The sequence below is a fragment of the Phyllopteryx taeniolatus genome, chromosome 12 (assembly GCF_024500385.1).
Source record: "Phyllopteryx taeniolatus isolate TA_2022b chromosome 12, UOR_Ptae_1.2, whole genome shotgun sequence".
NCBI lineage: Eukaryota > Metazoa > Chordata > Actinopteri > Syngnathiformes > Syngnathidae > Phyllopteryx > Phyllopteryx taeniolatus.
This window is the reverse complement of record NC_084513.1, coordinates 21,096,517-21,121,250: the sequence shown is the minus strand read 5'-3', so window position 1 is coordinate 21,121,250 and position 24,734 is coordinate 21,096,517. Positions and strand designations below refer to the sequence as shown.

The 24,734-nt window shown below is 45.3% G+C and overlaps 1 protein-coding gene across 6 annotated transcripts in view; it reads right to left on the bottom strand.

Annotated features, from left to right (window-relative positions):
• LOC133487172 (phospholipid-transporting ATPase IH-like) overlaps positions 1-24,734 on the bottom strand; it is a 131,878-nt gene that overhangs the window by 64,667 nt on the left and 42,477 nt on the right. For all 6 annotated transcript variants that reach the window (XM_061793313.1, XM_061793316.1, XM_061793317.1 and 3 more), the window contains one exon: positions 3,584-3,640. The gene's annotated coding sequence lies outside the window, so the exon portion shown is untranslated. The remainder of the gene's footprint in view (positions 1-3,583; positions 3,641-24,734) is intronic.

Here is a 24,734-nt window from a genome sequence, read left to right as displayed (position 1 = left end):
TCGTTTCGTAAAGTCGAGCTAATATTGGGCTTTTTGCTGTAACGCAACCAAAATCGGTTTTCTGCACAAGGAGACGCGCAATCGTGTTCGTGTTCGTGTGTGCAGTAAAAAAAAGAACAGTGTTCATTTCTTGAATATTATCTCGAATTCAGCTGTGAGCAAACTCAACTCGCTGTTAATTATAAGACTGCAGCGGCGCGACGCTTCCCGGACTCGGCGAGCCGAGCGCAAACCTCAAACTGCCGAGGCGGCCTCGCGCGGTGTAAATCTAGGCCGCTCTCGTCTACGAGCAATTTGTTCTTTAAACGGAGCGGCGAGTCAGAGGCGGGACGACATGACGACGGGCCGAGCGGAATTGAGCGGGAATACAAAGGGGAGGCCAATGTCAATCCGGCGGCAAACGGCAGTGGATAATCACGGTCTTTAGGAAAACACTGTGTCCGTAACGCTATTACCCGGGATTACCTACTCCGGCGGCGCAGGCGAGACTCTCTCCACGGTGTGCCGCAGACCTTTCAGATAATCATCTTATCACCGCTGACAAACGCACAAGAAACATCCCATTATTTTTCCAGAGGAGGAGGGGCTCTGTGCAGCATGTTTGAATGAAGGCGTAAACAGGACGAAATTAAAGAGGACCCTTGGAAGTTGACAGCCCTCAAAAGTCGTACGACTTGGAATTCGCAGGAAAAAGTCGAGCAAATCCCCCATCTGACGTGTGAGGACGTGCTGAAAAGTCTCGACATCTTAAGTCAACCTAAACAAATCTGACCAGAAGGGGTTATTAAGACAAGATGGTACACAGGAAGCTGAGTGAAGCTTAAAAGTTGATTTGTGCCGCCTCTTTCTACAAAAGGATCTTTTTTTTTTTTTTTTTTTTTGTATTCTTTTAACGACATCCCAAAAGAGGGACCGGGGCACACGAACGATTGACACGTTCGGTCCACGGACCTATTTAAGGCGCCGACCGGTTTTCGCCAGCGCGTTCGGCATTTCATCGGGGCACCCGCTAACGTTGTCGCACCGGCCGAGCGAGGCGACTGCACGGATCGTGCGCTTACGCAAGGTGCTCTTCCACACAGACAATTTAAAGGCAATGAAAGGAGCCTCTTTGATTGGCGGTGAATGAAATCGGGTGTAGACGCACGTAAAGCGGCGCAAACCACCTTCTTTATTTATTTTTTCCAAAATACAACACCTCTTCGAATTGCAAAAACCCGGTCTAGCCCGCTACCACGCCGCATTTTATGCAGCCGCTCTGGTTATCAATTAGCCATACTGTATAGCACTACTTACCCAATTGGTCAATAACAGGCATGAGCAGCAACTGGCAGGCGCTAATAGCGTCGCCACGGCGATGAAGGGATGGAGGGTGCGGTGGGCTCGTGAGGAGGAGAAGGGTGCAAGACAGTTCGCTAACACATCTCTAATTAGAGCTCACAGTAAGTCATTATTGATGTAATAGGGTGTAAGACTAAAAAAAAACAACCCTCTACAAACAGCACGGGAGGAGGATGGCGGCGCTCTCGTAAAGTGAAAGAAGAAATATAAGGCGGGGAGAAGACGGGAGATGGAACGAAGGGAAAAAAGGTGACGCATTTTGAATCCACTTTTAAGAACGGCAGTCAGACAAGGTCAGAGCCCATTAGTGCACGCGCTTTCCTTTGATGACAGCAAAACAAAGGAAAGCTCTCACATTTAGAAAGATTCACAAGTTTCCAAAAAAAATAAAAATAACAAAAAATGGGGGGAAAAATTTCAATGGGGGTACGAGATTCCAGATGGCGAGGTTGAGCTGAGGGAAAAAAGACGGCTGAGACATTAACCACTTAGGCACTTAGTTGCCTTCTTAGCACAGGCACACTGCAAGAGCACTCCTGCTTTTTGCACCTTTTGGCCACCAAATTGCAGTGTAGCTATAACAAAATAGATAAGTAAGCTACAGTGGGGATAAATTACCCCCCCCCCCCCCCCCAAAACTATGCGACCAAGACCAAAGACCACCATTAATGCGGCCTCTAACCCTAACTGTAGATCCTACCGTCCATCTTCTGCACTGTTTATCCTCACTTGGGTCACAAGTGCGCTGGCGCCGATGCCGGCTGACTTTGGCCGAGCGACGGGGCACACCCTGGACCGCTCACCAACCGATCGCAGGGCACATGCAGTAGAGTACAGACAAAGCATTGCTAGTCCCATTCACACCTATGGACAATTTATAGAGTGTTCAATTGACCTGAGAGGCATGTTTCGGGAACGTGGGAGGAAACCGGCGGAGGTGGACAAAAGCCACGCAAGCACAGGGAGAACAAAATCCACACAGGAAGGCCAGAGCCAAGACTCCGACGAGGAACTTCAGAACTGAGGCCGACGTGCTAACCGCCATTCTACCGTGCGAGTCTATCAAAATGATTTTAAAGCTGTTACATTAAACTATGAATTCTTTTTTTTGGGGGCTCTATTTCGGTGACCGGCATAAATCCGAAGTGTCGCGTGGTGTCAATCTGCGAGGGGGCAAGTTAGACCAGGTGTTGGTAATTACACAGATGAGCGCCATGTCAAAGGAGGAGGTCTGCGCCACGGAGGGAGCCATCGCAGCCGATCACGTCCAATCAGAGCAGCTCCTCTCATTCCCTTTAAATATGGCATGCTAGTAGCGCTGACATGCCAGAGCGCAGACGACCAAATTGTTCCGAAGAAGAAACTGATTTACTCGAGTCTGGGAGGTCGTGACGTGATCGTTCGTGTTCACGTACCCCCCCCCAGGCCACGTAGCTGTACCACCCAGTGGGATGATTTCAAAATGTTAATAATAATAATAATAATGCATTCCATTTTGAAGGTTTTATGCCCTCTGTTCACATATTTATGAATGGCATACGTCTGACATCCACCACACAACGTCTGCGGAGTTCAGAATCTGTCTGCCAAACCGACCAAAAGCACGTTAGACCAGCGGTCTACCTTGCGTCCGAAGTTTGATGTGGTCTGAGCAGGTGTAAATCTAGATCGACCTCACTCAAAAGAGCTCTCAGACGAGCGACAATGAAGAATATTTGACTTGTATCAAGCTGCCAAAATGGAGAAAAGTATCTCTAAAAAGTCTTGATGTGAGACAAACTGTCTATAAATGGAGAACGTTCTGTACCGTTTCTTCTCTTTCAAGGAGTGGCCGTCCTGGAAAAATGACTGCAAGAGCACAACGCAGAATGCTCAATGAGGTAAACAAGATCCCTAGAGTGTTAGTTGAAGATTTACGGGGACACTGGTAAATCTACCATACGTCCAACAAGAATTGGGTTTAAAGGAGGATGGGTGGATATATAGAAAATGGATTCAAGTCTTTGTTTTTTGTTTTTTTTAATGTATCCTGTTGTAGTGTAGCTTTGCTAACAACAGTAGCATCAGTTTGGCCTTTAAGGAAAGTGCAAGACTTCAATGAGTGTGCGTGCGAGAAGGCAGGCTGGGATCGTCGTCAGCGGAATGTGAAAGAAGGTCATCATCCCCGGGAGGGCCTCCAAGTCAAAGCGCGCCCTCCTTTCCCGTGCCCTTTAGCTCGCCTCCTCGCCATTTAACAACTCACCTTATTTCCTGTGTCCTCCGCCGCCATCTTGCTTCCTTTGGCTCCATTTACGGAAACCTTCCGACAAAGAAGAAGAAAAAGCTCCTCTTAGCCTGGGCTAAAATCCCCCCCAGTCGCTTGCTTTATAACTGGAATTAGAAAAGGCATTTTATACAAATTAGCCAAACAATAAAACAGAAATGGCATCTTTGGCAGATAAGGCAGGGGATAAGTGTATTAGGGCGTCCGCTCAGTGTGTGCGGTGCGTCACAGATGCATATCCAATGGGCGGCAGCACCATAACACACTATTCTTATGTTAATCAAGGAGGCCATTAATGTTTACATTGGGAATCGGGCCTTCCAAAGAACAGCCATAATTAGTTCCCTTTTAAAGCCAGATTCCATTAACTCACAGGTGAATTGCATCACATTTCTGCTTGGTTTGTGCATGATAATACGATTTTAAAAGCAAATCACATATTCAGAGTACTCGCCCGATGGGGGGGGGGGGGGGGGGGGATACTTTATATGGATCTGTAAACATTTAAAAGTGTTGTCCGTAATTCTGTGCCACTGATTTATGCATAAATTCATCTTATTAGAGATCAGAGAGTTTGAAAGGTTGTACGATGACACCTTGCGCAAAACAAGACCAGGGGTACTCGATCACAAATGGTTAGGAGCCAAAAATCTTTCTTTCCGCGGTCCATTTACTAAGGTCGCTCGGTCGGTCAGGCCATATGCTGTAATAATACTGTAATATTCAAACAAAAGCTCCTTTTCATTCAAGACAACAACAAAAATAAAATGCAATTTCCATTTTGACAAATTCAAATAAACAACCTGATCCCTGTCATGAATACCAAAGAAATATTTCAGGGGTTTGGAACAGTTTTCTGCGCTGGGAGGGGGGGTTAACAGAGAAATAGAATAACAAAATACAGATTGGTAAGTGAACCCAAACAGGAAAAATTACAACAGTAATCAAACGAGAATGTTATCTATCAAGAACGGTGTTCAGTTAGCAACATTGACAAAGTAATATAGCGCTTCCTGTATCATGCTCTTATTCTGAAGGACAAAGTGCATCACTTCCAGTACACAAGTAGTGGAAGCTGAATTCGGAGCACACTATTTCTATTTCCATTATTTCCCAAAGGGAAATTGACTCCAAATATTAGGAACAGCTCTCGATATTACACTTCAACCACAATAATGAAGATGTTGTTGAAACTATTATGTTTCTGGCAAACCTGGGCATTGTATTGTGTGGAACCAAAACTATTTTGGATGCAGCTCTTGTGAGACGGCGTTCTGGGCTTTGAGTGTAGAACAACGGAACACAAATAAACAGACGCACCCCGACACAGCTAGCTATGTCTTTGGGCGTTGCGAGGACACTTACGATTTATATAGGTAGGTAAGCTTCGCGTGTGGCGCGCGGCGCGCACACGCACACGCTCAGAGTATGTAATGGATAGGAGGCGGCTGAGGGCGTCTGTCAGGGGCGACTGTTCTAATCAGAGCAGTGGGGAGAGAGATAAAGGAGAAAATAATGAGTGTGGCATCGGGCCTTTCATAGCGCAACAAAGGGCCACAGGATCAGATAGACACACACAATGCGGAGAGGAAGAGGGGAGAAAGGGAGCGAGAGCGAGAGCGAGCGAGGAGACTGCGTGCGTGCGTGCGTGCGTGCGTGCGGACGCTTGCTAATAAGCCATCCTGCACTGTAACAGTTTTCGGAAACACACGCGTACTTTGATGCTGATGATTGATGCTGGTCACCACGGCAACGTGGACGCCTCCCTTCCTCTTCCTCCTCCGAGCTCCCCATAAAACCCGCACGCATCCTTCCATTTGGCTCATTTTCTGTCTTCTCCAAGCCCTTCCGCTGATTAGTGCTGCTTCATTTGCGGCCTTGCGGGATAATTTCCAGGCGTCCTTTGATTATTAATGCCTAATTTCCACAGATTACACCTCTTGGATTATTAATGCCTAATTTAGCTTGATGATTCCAGTCATTAGACAGTGGCCAAACAAGCATAGTGGTCTCCAATATGTGCGCGCACACACACACACACACACACACACACAAGGACAGAGTGTCATGGAGCTCTCACAGGGGCCCGGCAACTGTTCAGTCAACGGCTACCTCGTATTTTTCTTTTTTCAAAGTTTCATGTGAAAAAAAGAAATACTAATTAGAAACTGCAAGCTAGGAGAAATGAGCAGGCAGACTCAGAAGAAGAAAAAAAAAAAAAAAAAAAAATCCTATTCACAGACTTAATGAGCTTGTCGAAAGCTGAATAATTGATTTCTAATTCTAGCCTGCAGCTGTTGACCCAACCAACAAGCGTTCCCCCCCTCCCCTCCGTTTTTTTTTTGAATGAAGCTGAAAATATGTCATTGCGCTGCGACTTGGCACTGTCGGCCGCGCGGCGCCGCTAACCAAACTCTGTCACGCCTACGTCACACTTTAAAGGCTTTTATTTTGACGCCGGCTGTAAAGTTTTGACAGTTAAAGCCTTGATCTCCAAACAGGCGCGCATCCTCCGTTTGGAATTCATCACATGCAATCCTTTCCATTGCTTCATCCCCTCCCTGCTTTTACGACTTCAATGTTAGCTGGAACATGAAAGGTCGCGCTAATGAAAACGAAGGAAATAACGTAAGGTCAAACTGAAAAAAACATGTTCATGAACAAAATTCAATACAAAATAGTGTTTAAAAAAAACCAAACAATGAAACTGAAACAACATCTGATGTTGACAAAAGTAATTCTAATGCATTGTATCCAAAATGGGAAAATGTCCTTTGTTTTCCATCCATCCATTTTCTTTACCGCTTATCCTCACGGGTGTTTTCGTCTGTTTGAATTCATTTAATTCCTGAGCTTTTTTGAATGTTTTCTTTTTTCAGTTTGGGAGGTTTTACGACAGCGACACGGCCGTACGGCACGTCGGGGTTTGAACAGTCGTCGTTCGCTTCCTCTGTCATTGGGCAGCGCGGAGCAATCCACGGAGCAGAAAATGTCCATTTGAAATATTTGCATACGCTTGCATTGCCCTCAATGCAGAGAACCGATGGAATCGGTTGGCAAAAAACCTCAATATGAATTATTATTTGCGCGTGTGTGTTGCTTTGGTTTAATGAGGAGCGATTGTTCGTACGGCTCTGCGTGTCCCATCGTATCCTGGGCGAAAGTTGCTTGTTTTTGTTGCGTTTCGCACAGAGCCGCCGGTGTGTGAACCACAGCTGTCCGGCGTCCCTGTAAGATGACCTCCCGGAAAATTGGCCCTAATTATTGCCGTGACAGGCCCAGGCTATCATATTCTGCCTACCTGGGAGTGGGAGGGGCCTAGGTGGAAGGCGGATGAGAAAAATGAACAGAAATATATACCGCCATGCGACTCAACCCCCCCTAAACTGAGCACCGTGCATTTGCAATGCCTTCATCAGCAGCGTCGGGGCGTATGAGTTAGCAAAGGTGACGCAACAGACCGAATGGAGAGCCCGAAACCGGGACCGGGAAGTCAAATGTTCTCATCCACATTCAGGTCACTATGGCGCGTTCAAGTGACGTCACTTCAGTGGGAAACGGAGAACCAAAGTGGCACCGTTAGGAGATGAGCAGAGAGGCCATCGAGGCTCGTCTCCCCCCTCCCCAAGCCACGGTGATTAAGTCTGGATCATGATATGATACATTTCAGGGCGATTTGCGTGGTTTTGTTCCAAGGAGCCAGCAGGCCTGCATGGGCCGGTCCGACGGTCCTGGGAAAAAGGAAACACAACGCCCAGTGTCCTCCGTGAGAAAAACCTCGCTGCCGCCCGTTCGGGACTGAATTACACGATACCGTCCGTTGGGACACCGTGACATCAATGCCACATCGAGTACATCTCCAGCTAATATTTCAAGTACAGTCAACCCCCGCTGTATCATTGTCAACCGTCCGCACCCCTGCGGTATCGCGGATCTGTAAGACAAGGTTTTTATATGGAAGTGACTTACTACTTCATTGTAGTACCAGGTTTGGCCATGACACGCCGGATAGCATTGTTTTGCCGTTTTATTAGTTGTTGCAAAGCAGAGAATTTATGACCGTGAGTATTGTTGTCTGCTGTGTGTTGCGTGTGTGTTCAAGTTTTGGAGGACACCTTCGGTGTTGAACTAGACAATGTTTAAGTCTCTTTTGTTTTATAGGTTCGCAATGACATACATTTCTTGACATCGGGAGACTACGAAAAGGCACGAAGGAATACTTTAAAAAGTGCGCTTTAAGAACATGCATGTATTTCAAAAACTGGTTTTGCTTGGGGTTATGCAGTCAGGTATACCGCGTTTTTGTTCAATTTCCTAGAAATAAATAAACACATCGGCAGAATCTGTGAGTGTGGAGGATTGGATGGATTGGATGTTGGAAATAGTCGTACAGAGAAGATCGCAAGACTACCTGGCCACCTTCTAAAGGGCACAGAATGGGAACCAAACCAAACGTCGGACATTTTCTCACAGCTTTCTATAAAATGTTTAGTTTGGAGTTTGAATTTACAGTCTTCAATCAACCTAGCATGCATATATTTGGGATGTGGGAGGAAAGCGGAGTGCCAGGAGAAAAGCCAGGCAAACTCCGCACAGGCGGGGCCGGGATTCGGAACCACGGTCCCCAAAACTGTGAGGCAGATGTGCTGACCAGTCGCCCGCCGTGCCGTGCCGTGCCGGCTGTTTCCACCACATCTAACTTTGAATTCACTTCGCTGTTGAAATGTAAATTTCAATCTACCATGGAAGCAATTTACCTCCCAAAACGTCTTTTTTTTCCCCATTCGAAATACGTACGGCGGGAGAGAAGAAGGCAAAAATCACCGTTCAACTATTTAGCCTGTTTTCTCAATGACTCTGCCTTGGTACAATGACACGCAATGGTTTGTTTGTTTGTTTGTTTGTTTGAGTGGTGAGGTCGAAGTACGTGTGACATCGTACTGATAAGGTCTAATTCGCCCCAATAACAAGTGACATTTGTTTTAAAAGCACACAATGGAGAAAAAAAATAAACATAAAAAAAAAGAAAAAATCATTGCAAATGATTCCACAGGTAACAAAAAAAAAAAAAAGAACGTGCTTCCGCATTTGTGTGCGAGTGGATGTAGCGTGCAGTTTGGTGGAGAAAAGAATATAGTTGAAGGCCGTGTAACGCGGCCTCGCCCTCAGGGCCGTCGCCGGCCACGTGTTGAGTGTAATAAACACTGACAGTCGTGCCGCAGGTCACTCACCCCGTGGCCCCGTCTAATTGAGGCTAAGGATCCCGCCTTGTCCCGCCATCTATAATTAAGCACATCATCTGCGGCCGTATGAAAGATTCAGCTCGACTGGGAGGGGCCGACACACGATCGCGTCGCCGGCCCGTTCGCCGCTGGTGTGGATAAACGCGCGGCGCTCGCTCGGTGAGTTTGAACAATTAGCCCAACAGGTGGAAGCGTAACAGGTGGTAGAGGCCGCCCCTTACCCGGGAAACTGCGGGAAGAACCCAAGAGCGGCGGCACAGTTCTGAGGTTGCGCCTGTGTGGAGTTTGCATGTTCTCCCCGTGCCTGCGTGCGTTTCCTCCCGCATTCCAAAAACAGCCGGGTGAATCTACCCCCAAGAAATATATTGTAGCGCCCAGAGTCGAAGCGCTGCAACAGGGTAGACGAAACGTATGTAATAGGCTTTTACACGATCAGCCAGCTGAAAAAAAAAAACGATAACCGATCGCCGATCCGATCACAAGATGGAGGAATGTGACCTCTTCATTTACGCTACATACCGATTAGGACATTAAAGCCGATCAGCGTAAAATGCTAAATATCGGCCGATACCGATCAGCCCGATCAAATCGGTATTCAAAAGGGAAAGTGGGTTTTACCGGCATTACTCGCCACCTTTCTTTTCTTGAAGAAACCTTGATAATAGGGGCCCGCGTGGGTTTTTACAGTAGGGTGGTAGACTTCATGTAATGCCCTCGCATTTGGGAAAGGAAAGCCACAGGCGCCGAGGCACTTTTCAAATGTTCCTTGAAAGCCGGCAGAACAGGAAAATACAAACACTCACGCAGAAGCTGCCATCGGCCGCACACTTGCCGACATCCCGCGCTACCCCAGCAAGCCCCGCCTCTTAAAGGCATATCTATGTAATCACACACGCTACCATTTATACGGTATTTTATATACAATACATGCTTTCAATTGGTGATTTTCTGTGAGAATGTTTACAATTTGAAAAAAAAAGTGTGCATGAAGAAGTTTAAACACGGTTCAAGTTTTTGGTTCCTCTATATTGCGGGTTTTTATCCCATTTCGGGTGGGTCTCCAATAAATGGGGGTTCACGGAAGTAGAAATGCGAAAACATCGCCGCTTAGGATAGCATCCCCAGTTACGATGCACATACGGCCCCAAGTGGCTGAGAGCTGAATAACGATGGCACAATCCAAATGCAGTCATGAAAATTTGCATGTTAGCATTGCTCTTGGAAAAAAAGTAACCGTTGATTGTGTTCCTGCTCAAAAAGACCCCCCCCCTAAAACTTGAAGTGTACTCTAAAGCACCTTGGAGCCCCCTCTCCTCCCTCGCCTCACTTCCTCCTCGCCCCCCAGCCCACTCAACTCCTCTCTTCTTCCTGTCGAGGCCTTTGAAATATGGCTAAAAAAAAAAAAAAAATCTTTTTGAATTAATGAATCATCTTTTGCCAGGTGTCGTTTAGGGAGGGTGTGTGTGGGGGGGGGGGGGGGGGATAATAAATAGAGAGTGGAGAGAGTCCCCCCCCTCGTCCATACCCTCCTCCCCGCGCTTTTTCGCCAGCACACACAGCTAATACACGCACGCACGCACGCACACACACGCCTTGGCTCTCCCCCTTTAGCTGGAGATGAAAGGCCCGGCTCGTTCCTGTACCTTTAATTTAAAGCTGAAAGGGAAAAACGAGAGCACGGGTGCAAAACTGCTTATGAATATGGAGAGAATTGAATGAGAAGCGTCCTTTTGAATAAATGTGGATGAATGTCCCTTGCCCTCGTCTGCACCAAGGTTACAGGACACCCTTGGAAATACACATGGAGAGCCGCTTAATGCACCAATGCGCGTGTGCATCAACTCTGCACTTTTGTTGTGTGTATATATACACATACACAAAATGTTTTGATTTTGAAGCACTATGATTAGGAAATACATGAGTTTTACTGGCAATATGCTAAGCCACACGCGTCCTAAGAAAAGACGAGCATTCATAACTGCAGGGATGTCTTTGCAAATCAACAATATTACACTGGGAACTTATGTGCATGCACAAGGTTATGTGCTGCTCACCCAGAAAATCTTATTTCATTTTAATCGAATCATTCATAGGATAAATAAAGTATACCTTAAGATCTTGTTTTAATGTCAAAGCATTTTTTCACCCCAAAGGAAATAATGTCAACATAATTAATCGGAGCCCAGCTCAAACTGTTGCCATCAGAACACTTTGATTGATTTTAACTCATTTGTAGTCATTAGCCTTCTCCCTTTCTTGAGTTATTTGTTTATTTGTTTATATATGGTGAACCCCCGCTATTTGTGGGGAATGACCGCCAACGTTCATGTATAATCGAAAAAAAAGTTTTGGGGCTTTGTTTCTCTTTTTTTTTAAAACCCCAAATATTATCGGATAAACAGCTAACAAGCGTTTTTGAGATTGTACCACATTTGGGGAATTTTTGAGGTTCCACTGATTTAAAAAAAGATGATATAGTATAACGTGTAAATACCACCGCCGCCACCATTTTCTATGCAGCCCAAAGAAATACCACAAATTCACATGTGAGAATCAACTAAATTGCCATATGTGACCATGTTGATGTCCTCAAACAGCCGGTGGACAAGTAAAAAAAAAAAAGCTGTCAAAGCTACAAACATAAAGTGCTGAAATGCATCCAATATGTGGCAGACGGTTTTGAGCGGCTAACTTTCGCCGGGAATGTGTCATGTTTTGTGGGGTGTTGCGTGGCAGGACTTGAAAGCACGCTTCCGAGTATGCGTGTTTATGTCAGGCGCGACAACATTGCTGGAAGATAGTTGAATGACTAACGCAATACGGTTCTTAGCTTTTTGTACGATTTCCAACTCAATCCTCGAGAGAACACGTCGCCTGACTCCGTGAGCGAGCAAGAGCGAGGCAGCCGCCAAGTGAGGAGTTGGATTAATAAAAAAAAGGGGGATTCATTTCAATTGTGTGCAAGTAGTCTTGTGGGCGACGTGGCCGAGGGGATAGAGAGTGGACGTCTCGCGAGTGAAAGAAACTTGGCTCCCCGCCCGCTTCCCTCGAACCTTGTCATCCTTGTGGAAATTCTCCCCTCGTCATTGCGAATTTGTCTGAAGCCAGAAAGAGACGCCTGGTTTCCTTCAGGCTGTGCGATTCCGTTTGGTTTGGTGCGGTGAAACGCTCCCACAGTATGAACTGACATGAACTGTTGCACTTTTCAGGAGACTTTCAACAGCACACCTTATCTTTGTCGAATTTACTGTCGCTGGTTTGCTATGATGTCACACTAGTTATGTAGCTTATGTCATGGTCTGTGTTTTGGTTTGGGTTGTGTTTAGTTTTGTTCCATGTTTTCCTGTGTTCCATGTTTGTCGTGTGCTCATTAGGTTGTTGTGTCCACCTGTTCTCGTCTACTTTGTGTTGACCAATCAGCTCTCTCTAGCCACTCGTCTTGTCCAGGTGTTCCTCGTTGTCTCGTCAATTTGTTTGTATTTAGTTCCCTGGTTTCTTTCAGTTCTCGTCGGTTCATTGTCGTTGTCACATGTCTTGCCATGTCATAGTCGCCAGTTGTTTTTGTCATAGTCGCCTGTTGTTTTATCATTGTGATTAAATATTATTATTTTGAGATTCCCGCACTCCTGCCTTGCCTCCCTGCTTCCCCGCAATTGGGTCCACCATGTTCTTGCCTTGCGTTCCTCGCCGTCGCCCTAACCATGTTCATGACAGCTTATGTCATCCCGCCTTCAAACCTCGCAGTGGAAACTCGAGCCTCATCAGAGTTTGCCAATACGAACTCTACTGCGGCCGTTTGTGCACATTTTATGAAGATACGTTTCTGCACGGCTGCGGCAGATTCCTCTGACGTTACAGAAGAGAGGACGTACAGGCGGCAGAGGAAAACAAACGCGACGGGACCAAGGACAACGGGAAACAAAAGGAGGCGCACGTGATCGCAAGGACTCCGGATGGGTCTGAGCTCGTCTCCTGCCGACTCCGTGTGCCTATTGTGCGAAATTGAATTCCGGGCTACTTTGGGGAGAACGAGGAGATACTCACGCACGCTCATGAGTTAAATGCTAATTGAAGGCGGCAGAGCGGCGGATGGGAACCGCGAGCGCTCCGACTGAATGGCGCTCGGCCTTGGACGGACAATTGAAGGAGCTAAAAGCAGCGTGTATACTACAGCAGTCGGTGTACAGACGCTCTTTGTCGGCAGACAGTAAGACCTGGATTCCATTTCTGCGCTCACAAAAACAAGCGCCGATCTATCTTCGCTATGACGAGTGACATTGGCGCTTTTATCATTTGATGACGTCTAAGGGGACAATTTGCTTGATTCTCCACAAAGTTGTGTGAAAATAGGCCGTTATTTTGCACAAAGCCACACTTCCTCAAATAGCGGCCTTCCCTTCTAACAGAAGGCGTGCGACCAAGTTGCCGAGGGCGTCGACCACTAGACAAATAGATGCCTCTCCTTCCTCCGCCAAGGGAAAGGAGGAAAAAAAACACATTTCAACTTATTTGGCCAAACGTGTGACGTCGGGGAGTCTGCGTGAGCGTGTGGGCGGGAGCTGTGGCCGACTGCGGCCTCTTCGTGAGCGTGCCGACCGTGTTTGGGTTTTCCTGTGCCTGACATTCAATAAACAGCCGGAAGGTACATCAACAAGTGAAGTTCTCCTTTCCGAGACGACGTACAGTACAGTATACTGTACTTACTGGAATGATACTGTAAGGACCCATAAAAACAAATAAACACTGTATTAGCATTGCAGCACACTGACATGTGATTGGTCCAGTGTTGTGTTACAGAATAATTGATTGAATATTCAGTGTGTCCCAAAAACTTCCTTCCTTCCTTTCTTCTTTTTTTTTATTGTATCTTAAGTATAGACGTGAGGCGACAGCTAGCAAGCTAACTTCCAAGCTCCCATCGCTAATGCGGTTTAGCAACGAGGAGCGATAACACACATTAACATTCATTAAGAGCCTTATTACGGTTTAGAGTGCCTCCTATCTTCATTCGCGTTTGGTAACAACAGCTGTATAAATTGAATCGATGCAAATCTCACAGGAAAAAGCTTATGCAGAAAAATGCAATAATCTGACGGTTAGTCATCTCGTTATGAAGGATCAGAAGTCTAAAGGTTATTTCTTCTCTTGAGAAACAGTAATTAGGGCTCACGTGAAGTTATTTGACGGCGGCTGGTTCAATCAGCGGCAACAGCATGAAGCTCTGTCGGTTTAACTGGGAAGCGATCGAGTTCCCAATTGGGCTCCGATTATGCCACGCACGTCGATCGGTCAAACTGGTGTCTGCGGCAAACTTTTTTTTTTTTTTTTTTAACTTTCCGGTGGCCGTGATTTAGTGAGTATTGGTCGGGGCTTCACGTTGAACGTCAAACCTCCGTTCACGGACGAAGCTCGGTGTAAAAAAGGTTTAGCAACAAATCTAGCTTCGGTTCCTGAACTATGCTGCAGTTCACAAATATCTTGGCATCCACTTGGAACGCTTGGTTGTGCATTCCTGGGTGATTGATTTGATTCCAAGAGGGCCATTTTGGGGCCATACCACATACTGTATAGGTTGCGCAGTATAGTCGTTTTCCCATGTAAAGGCTAATGCTGACATTTCCTGGAAAACGTCGGTTTTTTTAGCAGTTAAAAAACGGCATTGACCAAATGGCAAAAGTAAAGGTTTTTTTTTCAAAATACCTGTACCCACGCGGACATGTCATTGAAGTGCCAATTTAAAAAAAAAAAAAACAACAATGTTCAAGAACACACACACACACACACACACACTTGTCGCTGATGTGCTAATTACAACCTTCGAAGTGCCGAAGGACTCGGGTGCTGCAAAAATACTTGAGCAAAGGACGACGGCGGATGATCGAGCGCAGAAGGCCACGTCGACCGGCCTCCGTCGCCAACGAGCACACGAGGATCTTCTCCCCGTCATTATTGTCACAATTAATGAATTCCACTTCTATGCATTTTCTCTTCCCGAACGGGCCGTCAGTAGAAACCTTCAATACACGAACAAGCATCGACACACACACACACACACACACACACACAAAAGGCGCCCGCCCACGAAAAATCCGATCAGCTAATTAAGACGTGACGTCGGAGTGGGAAGTCAACACAAACAGGGTCGGACAGATGTCTCGGCGGGGCGACTTCAAAAGGGAGAAAGAAATAAAGAAGCCGGGGCCGTGTAATGCGATTTGGATATAATGCTTCCAGGTCAGGGGTGACCGCTGCGCGACTGGGCAGCTGACAAGCGTCTAACTAAGCATGACGGATGACAATTCAATGGACTGACTGCCTTCTCCGCACATTTGAAGGCAGGCGGGAACAAATGACTTGGCTGGACACCTTGTGAGCAAAATGGAAGATGCGTGCGCTCTTTGCAATGTTTCTGACACCGCTACGGGGCGACACCGAGTCAGAGAAGAAAGAGCGCTAGGTTAGAACGTGACAATATGGCGATGGGAACAATGATTTGGAGGTCAACTTGGCTCCATCCTGACCATTGCTAGGAAAGTTATTTCTGACACACTACATTTCCAAGTTCCGAATGACACACAATGATCTCGTTTGTGCAGTGCAGTAACAATACGTTATCACGCGGCACAAGGCATGTTCCTTAGTTTTTCATTGAATTGTTTACCGATGATTCCCTAAAAATGCTGTCATTATGGAACTTCACGCTCGGGATTGTGTTCTTTTTCGTGATGAGCAAACATTCTCCAAACATTCATCTTTATCTCGCATTTTAACAGGGGTGTGCAGACTTTTGATATCCGCCGTATGTATGTCTGTGTATATAACCGATATATAGTTACAACAGTTACTGTAATCACACCTTAGTCCGACAGTTTTGGGGATGGTTCAGCTCTAGGGCGAATAAAAAGAAAAAAAAGAGTGAGTTGGAAGGGCGCAAAGGAGGCGGACGATGAGCAATTAAACCACAAGGACAGCGAGCAGACGTCAGTGAGGAAATCAAAGCCACAAAGGGTTAAAACATTTCACCTATTATGCGTACACTCTGCGAAATTAATAGGAGAAATTAGCAAAGCAATTACCACTTTTAATTGGACTACGTCTTCAGATCTTGTCACAGCTGCAGCGAGACTTTTACAAATGCCTCGCACACATTTTGCTACGCTTTCACAGAAGGCTGTTATGAATTGGGCAACAGACCTACCGCAGGCCTCTTTTAGCCTTTGGCTCCAACGAGCAGCAGTCCGACTTTTTGGACAATTGTATGATTCCAACTTTGGGGACAGGCCTTTTCAGTTCTAGAAAAGTCCGTGCTTAATTCATTATAAAACGTATTGACTTGAAAACATCTTTTTGATTGACTAGAACAGAGACTGTAAGCCTGATACACTGATACATAGCTGCATTTGTTGCTTTATTTTATTTATGTATCCTTTATTCATACAGAAAAACCTCATTGTGATTTAAAAAAAATAAATACAAACACAAATCTCTTTTACAAAAGTGTCCTGGTCAGGACAGGGAACAAACACATAACAGGATTTTACAGGATAAGCTAAAACATTCAGACACAAACAAGCTTATCATACAACAATCAGCAGTTTTCCTTCACGTCATCCAAACGGTTTCAAACAATATTCAAAGAAGCACCGACAAGCTTGATGTTTCGGCCTCCCAGCTGCTTAAATGTCCTGTAAAAGTGGCCAATGAGACCAGGAGTTGCATATTTAACACACAAGGTATCTTTTTTTCTTTGTTTTCAAAGAATTCTCCGTTTTAGCCCAAAATATGTTGATACAAAACAATGTGTAAAATGCTTTCACTTCTCTTCCTTATAGCTAAAACAGATCATCAAACTCATGTAAATAGCACACAATTACAACCCAAGTGAACTTAAAACGCTGTTTTTTAAATGATGTCATTTAGTCAGGAAAAAAAGAAGCAAAAGTCGCCTGGCCCTGTGTGCAAAAAGTAATGGGGTGATTTTTGTAGCCCACCCACTCCTGGGAAGGTTCACCACTGTTCAAAGATTCCTCCATGTGAGGGTAATGGCTCCCCCTATGGTTTTCTGGAATCCCAAAGCTTGAGGAATGGCTTTTGTAACCTTTTCTAGACTGATGGTTGTCAATGACTTTATTACTCGAATGTTCTGGAATTTCTTTGGATCGTGTCATTTTGTTGCAGCTTTTTGTAGATCATCGGTCCGACTTGATTTGGGGTTTTTTTTCGGGACAAATTCTGTTTCAGTGATTTCCTGATTGAACATGTCTGGAGGTAATCAGGTTTGGGTGTGATCGGTAAAAATTAACCCAAAAATAATAATAATCATCATCATTTTAAAAAAGATAATAATTCATGATTTAATAAGAGGGGGGGGGGGGGGGGGGTAACTTTGAAGAGTATTTTTTGTCCTTAAAAAATGAAATCACCATTTAAAAAGAGCCAATACTTTTTCACAGCACTATAAAAGCATGAAGGTATTTTTTTTTTTTTTTTTTTTAGAAATACAGAAACTTGCTGAAGCTCGTGGGCAATGAAATGCGATCACACATCATGACATGTTCCATGTTTGGAACGCCACACACAAGTTCCCGTCTTTCACACAAAGTCCGCTATAGGTTCTTGTAGTGGAAGCAGCTCTCGTATTTCAAATATCGTGGCACGGGGGACACGCACACATGTAAGCCATGTAAGCAATGATGAATTCATATGCTTGACAAAAAAGTCAATCGCTTACTCCGGTGTCAAGGAGATCCACTTGCTTCACCACCTAACGATGAATCGATCCGATCGATGGAGACTGACTGCCGTTTTCGCACGGAGGGGACGGCGGCACGTCTGTTGCCGTCCGATAGCTTTGACTTATTTGACTTTCCCTGACGCGGAAAAATGGCCGCCGCCGGCTGCTTCTTCTTCTTAAGTCTCTGGAGATACGTCGTCCACCGGGACAGTTTGCCCCGATGGACTGATGTCAGAGGGGCGGATCAGGACCAAATCAATAAGCAATGATAGACTTCTGCTGTCCACTCAGCTAATCCTGTTAGTGATAGCTGCTGCTTTAATCGAATGGTTGCACACAGTGGAGACACTTAGACAAGAGTGTGTGTTCACAAACACACACCTGTAAAAAAACAACAACAACAACAACAACAACAAAAAGAAACCCTGCATATTCTTAAAGATAACATCCATCCATCCATTTTCAATTTGGCTTATCTTGTTGAGGGCTGCAGGGAGCTGGAGGTGATCGCAGCGGACATCGGGCCAAAGGCTAACTACACCCCGGACTGCTCAGCTGTCAAATCACGGGACACACAAATCAACACAGACAACGAGTCTTGTTCGCGCTCGCACTGTCGCTGACACCTGCACCCGAGCGCACGCCGCCTGCACGGAGGTCAGGCGTGTCAATTCGGAAAGAGAACACTTTCAGGCCATTTATTAGAAATGGCTTCCAGACTGGCACGCCACTGTGTGTATGTATGCTGAGATTGAGATTCACACCTATACCGCCACCACAACGCTTACAAAACCAATAAAGACATTGAAGTGACCGTATCCCACACGAACACATTTCCATCGTATCCGAGCAATTTCAATCCATCGGTCATTTTTCCACAAAATGTCCCGTCTTTGAATCAAGGTGATCGTGAGCTAAAATGAACATTTTCATCGCCGCTCCTTTTTTTAAATGCATTTTTGGGGGGGATGTGGAGATGACCGCGTATGGGAAGGTGGATACACGCGTCACATCCATACGGAAGCGCTCAAAACTCCTCTCCCGACACACGAGCCGCCCCGCCTGTGTCACACAAGCATTTCTGGGTTCATACTTTAACCCGTGTGTGACTAGACGACCGCGGCGGCACCCGTTTAAATGTACATGAAGGGAGCGCCTAATCTCCAGCCCTCCTTTCAGCCACTGGCTTCCTCTCTCACTTCCTTAATCTCTCTGTTCTTGTAAAAGAGGCTGAAAGCTCCCTTCATCTTCTCTGCGAGCTCGCGGGGGGGAACTGCAAAGCTGTGACGGGAGCGAAGCCGACGATGAGGAGAAGGAATTACTGACGTCTGATTCAATTAACACTCGGCTGCAGATCGCTTGCCTTTATTCCATCTCGCTCTCGTCCTCTTTGAAAGTGAGCTCAACTTGTTGCGCATACGTCCTCCCTTTTTTTTTGGTTTTTTTTTCGTTCACCATCGGCGAGGAGCAAGGCGTCACGGTGGAAAAATGAACACTGCTGCTCCCTCCCACCCTCGGACCCCATCTATCCTCAAAGTCGAAGTGCTTTCATTGCAAGCTTCCGACATCCAAATAACGAAAGCGCTCCGCGCGTCCCGCATGACTTGCTCATTATGCGAGAGCCAAAGCCCGTCCATACAAATGGCGTGTCAACAATGAGTGAAATCCCATAATGCACTTGCTCTGCCAGTTGACTTTGTCAAGACACTCGGCTCCACATCTTGCTGACAGCGCTTTTATAACTATCTGGAGTCACTTTGTACAATTACTACCAAATTCGACAATCTTATAGACTACAGCTATTGATGAATCCGTTTGAGACTTGCGTTTCAAATTGTCGAAATCGTCTGATTTGCGTGTGGATATTTGAAGAGGGCGTTGGCAACACTGACCGCACCCGTGCATTTTGGCGACAGAGAATCGGCGAGCTTTGCTTTGCCGGCCTCTTTGCGCTTTGCTCTTTAGCTGCAGGTACACAAAGGAAATTACAAATATAATTCAATATTATTGTAAGACAATGTATACATATGCTGTATATATATTGCATCGGTGAAGCCCGTTGGGTCTCACTTAAGCTTAAAGCCGGGAATTTGTCATTTTTGTCATCCACCGTACCGCCACTTTAAATGTGTAATCATGAATATTTATGCTGAAAAACATGATCATCATCTTTTCAAAGGCTATATTTGAACAATACCAGTTCTTTATTGTTCACAACTTACACTTTAATAGTGGCTCATGACTGAGCAACAATCGAAAAATGGCTTTAAAAATATGGCACTTCAAAGGCACATTTTATACGATTTCCTACCAAATTGCCAGTACGGAATATGGACGTTGACGGAGAGGATCAAATATATCCATCCATCCATTATCTGTGCCGGGTCGCGGGCGTGCTGGAACTTGACCCAGCTATCTTCGGGCGAGAGGCGAGGTACACCCTGAACTGGTCGCAGGGCACGATGATGATCGAATATAATACGATAGAAATTCATGCAAATAATCAAATAGCCGCGCTGAGGTGGATGCTATAATTTAGCACAAATTTTAAGCACATCCGACAAACTGCTCAAAACGTTTGCTACAATGTTTAAGATCTGCACTTTGTGTTTTATGAGGTTCCCATGGCTTCACATGATGAGAGCATTTCAATGTAAGTGTATAAACCTTTTGTTCGACGTTTCTAAAAATTGTATGAACATTTATAAGCCTTTAAAAAGGTATCCTCTGTACAAATAAAAGCGGTATTTTTGGCATACTATGGACACTAAGTTTCACTTTTTCATTCAAAAGTCGATAACGTTTTTGTTGTCTTTTTTCTCCTATTCGAGGTCACACTGAATCTTGCCAATCATCGTCATGCCATCCACACCATCATCATCATCATCATCATCATCATCATCGCACCATCTCCCATTCTTACCTAATTCAGCAAAAATAAATAAATATAAACTTGGCCAGCATATGGAAATGTGGCAATCATATTACTTCTGACCATGGAATGCGTGACCGGCAGTATTGTGCGGCGTCTCCTCCAATGAACCCCCCCCACCCATCTGCTCCAACAAGGTGATGTTTATCTCCTGCAGGAGGAAATTAAAGCCTTGCTTCATGAGCTGCAGATATGCAAATCTTATACAGTGCAAATAGATTGCGTGGAGAGAAAAAAAACAAAAAAAAACGGGGCCGCCCGCTGATTCGAAATCCAAAAATCAAGAAATTACACTCAGAGTCGGAATGTCGCAATATAAAAGGGGAAATAAATAAATTAATACAGGAGGGGCAGAAAATGAAAAATTAGACTTGAGCTGAAAAATTTGACAGCGCCCACTTTAATAAGTCTGGTAGCGGAGCCGCAGGTGAGGGCTTATCTGACACGCGCTGCATGGAAAGAAGTTGCTGGGATATCGCCATTACACGGGATATGTCTTTTATTGAACAGGCAAAATTGGAAAGTAATGGCACCGCACGCATTTGTGGAGTATATAATTTTGATATGCATTAGTGTTATTGTCAGCCGGCGAGTCGGGTCGGGGGGGGCCTGCCGCTTGGCGGTGTGATTGCACGTCTGCCGTGCGTTGTGGGAGAAGGATAGGGTGGGGGCGCAGTATTAAAACTTGTCCTTGCCATTCCAATCAGTCTGCATGTTTCTATCCACTTACGCTATAATTAAGTTTCCTGACCCCTGTCTGCTTGCTTGAACTGGCCAATGGGAAATTTACAGCCAATGCAGATCTGAGATCTGCTGGCCTGATGCTGCGCTTCCTCTCCCCGATGAACCCCCCCCCCCCCACAATCCCCTCCACTCTCTCCCTTACTGCCCCCCCCCCCCCCTCTTGTCTCCTTCCCGCTTTCTAAAACCCTCTCTCCTCGCGTCTTTGTCCGCCGCCACAAGCCTGTAATGGAATAAGAATTATTCATCGAATAATTGTGCGAAACATTAGTTTGCATTGAATTTCCGTTCCTGTCTCGCCTCACTTGAAAAAAGTATATGCCCAACACATGCGGCGTAAGTCCCCTCGACCGAAACACACACACACACAGTATTTGAACATCACGCCAGATCTCATCGAATTGTGGAATGCTTATGCTCCTGTTTAACTGCACACAATTCATGATTTATTCTCTTGTACGAATAGCGACAGGTGAATACAATAGAAGTGTGTTGTACCTTCTGCCATCTAATGGAAGAGCTTTTAATTGTTCTTCCTGTCACTATATGTCGCTGGCATAGATAGATGAATGAAGATGTATTTGTAATTAATACATCATCGTGGGACACGTGGAATTGGATAATCTGACGATCTGTGTCGACACACTGGTCGGGAGTCGCTGCCTTAGACGTTCCACTGTAAGCGCACGCTCGGTACAAAAGAAAACATCCTGCAGCAAGTACATAAACATAAATTACATACCAAAAAAAAGAAAGCTCATCCATTTTGGCACTCGTCATAAAAAGCCCCCTCTTCAATCATAATTAGCCTAATTAATTTAAAGCAGCACTGGATGCCTATCTGAGCACAGTGACACGACTAAATGAACACGCAGCCTGCAGCGGCCCCGCCATACGTTCCCGTAGTCAAACACACCCTGCTAGGATTAGAGCGGAAGAATAGGGGGATTATTATTTCATGACCTTTCAATCCGCTGCCTGTCAGGTTGAACTAAAGCCATATATGCTGCTGGAGGACTAATCTCATTCTCCCCTTTTGTGTCCGCCAGGGATGTGTCATTTCTTTATCCCCCTCCATCCAGATTTAGTCCATAAAATAAACTTCCTCGGCTCATCTGATAAGAAGCCATCTCCTGAGCGGGATAAGGCGGCGGCGGTGACGGTGACGGTGATGGTGATGGTGATGGGGTGCCTTGGTCTGACCGCACCGCACCGCACCGCACCGCACCCCGCCCCGCCCCGCCTCCCTCGGCTACCGGCAGTCACAATTTGGGGGTGTCAGATAACTCAGACAGGGATGGGAAGAGTCCGGAAATGCCACTTTGTCTGCTGTCTGAGAGCGGGCGGCAACAAAAACGACGACGGCGACTCTGATTAGAAAAACACCCCCCTTCAAGCTCGCTCCTAAAATGACAATGTATCAATCCGCAGCTGCTGCTAGGTCACTAGCGTTCGCACAATGCATGCGCACACGCTCACTCTGCGTCGCCATCTTCATTACTGTTAAATCCTCATGTGCTCCGTCGGAGCAGGGCGAGGGAATCCTTTTCTAATGTCCTCCTTGAGTCACTCTAAATGTATGTAGGCACAAAACACCCCAAAATGTGTAGTATTACATATCGGGAGCATTTGTGAGTTTAATGTTTCGAGGCTTTTCATAGCAGTTGCCTTTATTTGAAAAGATGTTCGGTTGGGCTGATTAAGATTTGGATTCTTTTTTCATAGATGTTACCATATCTTATTGTTGGCTTTTATAATGCAAATGTACCTGCACAACCTAATGAGATCCAATCAAGGAGCTGCCACAAATATTTCAAGCCAAAAGGTGACGCTAATTTAACAATAAGTGCATTAAGGAGCTTGGGGTTTGCATTCACTCAAACCTTCTATGGCAACAGCTCTTTCGAATATTTTGACCCTTTTGAGACTCCAGATAAGGAAACCCAAAACCCAACCAAAGTAACAAAAATACAATTCAATAACTGAGCGTCAATCATAAGCGAGCAATATTATCTTTGCAAAAGCTGTATTATGTAACGGATTTTAAGACCAGCAGCAAAAATGAAATAATGGGCCAAGTAGGACTGTGCGACTCAAAGGACAAAAAAAAAAACCTATTAGCAATGTCATTAAATGATTGAAGGTGACAGACGAGCACAAGTACGAAAAAAAGAAAACAAAAACAAAAAAAACCTGAAATGTTGCAAGCTTATTGACTCCGTCTTTTTCCCTCCCCGGTAATTTGCACAGGTTCTGTCGACGTGTGAAGAGAAGTGCGCAGTCACGTTTGAGAGACACATGAAATGTCCACAGTGCAACGTTTGAACTGCCCACACTTGTGACATTTGTTGCTCTAGAAAGAAGATGGGCCAAAAAAAAGCCAAACCAAAATCTCAGGGGTATAAATGAAATAAACTCCAGCAACACGTCTCTTTTTAAAACACCGATACGAATCAGAGGAGTTTTCTTCGGAGAGACGTGACTAATTACCCCGTGGACCGTCCCGATAGCAGAGAATCATTCGATGCGCACAAAAGGGCCTCCAAGCGGCATCTGAATAACAAGAGCGACGGGACATTTTCTGCAGGGAAATTTCATGGATGTTGTTTGGAGATGCTCTCCGGGACGAAGTGGCTCACGAGGACTCCGAGCGATGATTTTTTCATCACCGCAAAAGTGAAAAGTCACACTTAAAAGAAGAATACTATTTACTCATTAAATAATAATAATAAGAAGAATAATCCAAAATCTCTTGGAAATAAAACCTATTTCCAAATAAAGAAGTACTTGAAGCTAAAAACGAAAACAAATGATAGAAAAGTGGTGTAGATATGATCCAACATATACAGATGACTCTGTCTTTAACACCCTTTTGAAGAGAGAAGATCTTTAAAATTAGATTACTAAATATACAATGACGGGAAGGCCATCTTTGCAATACAATAAATGTATACCTTAAGAATGATCATGGTGGGAAATGTATTAGGAGGAAAAAAAAAATAGCACTCAAATTAAAAGCAAGTAAAGCGATGACAATGGTATATAAATAGCGGGGTAGAAAATAGTGAACTATTGTATCACACGAGAGCTCCATTCATCCTGCATCACGGGGAGACCACGGAGGCTTTGAAGCCCGCAAACACGAGCGGAAGCTAAGTAACTATGTAGGCCACGCTACATGCAAATGGCGTCAAAAGCAGAGCGCTTTAGAAGATTAGAAGATAGACACCCGGCCTCGAAGTGGGCGCTCCTCCAAGAACGCCGTCCCATCTCCTCGCGACGAAAAGCGTCCTAATCCCTTACCTTTTCATAGTGATCTAAAGCCGATTTAAAGACTGTCACTGCCCCAGTTTGTGTTGATTTCGTGTTCAGCTGCAGCTCAAGGCGATACTCTGCACACCCACTTATGACCGGCAACAACAACAAAAAAAAGGGAATGTGTGCATGCATGAGTGTTCCTGCAAGGACATGGTGAGCTAG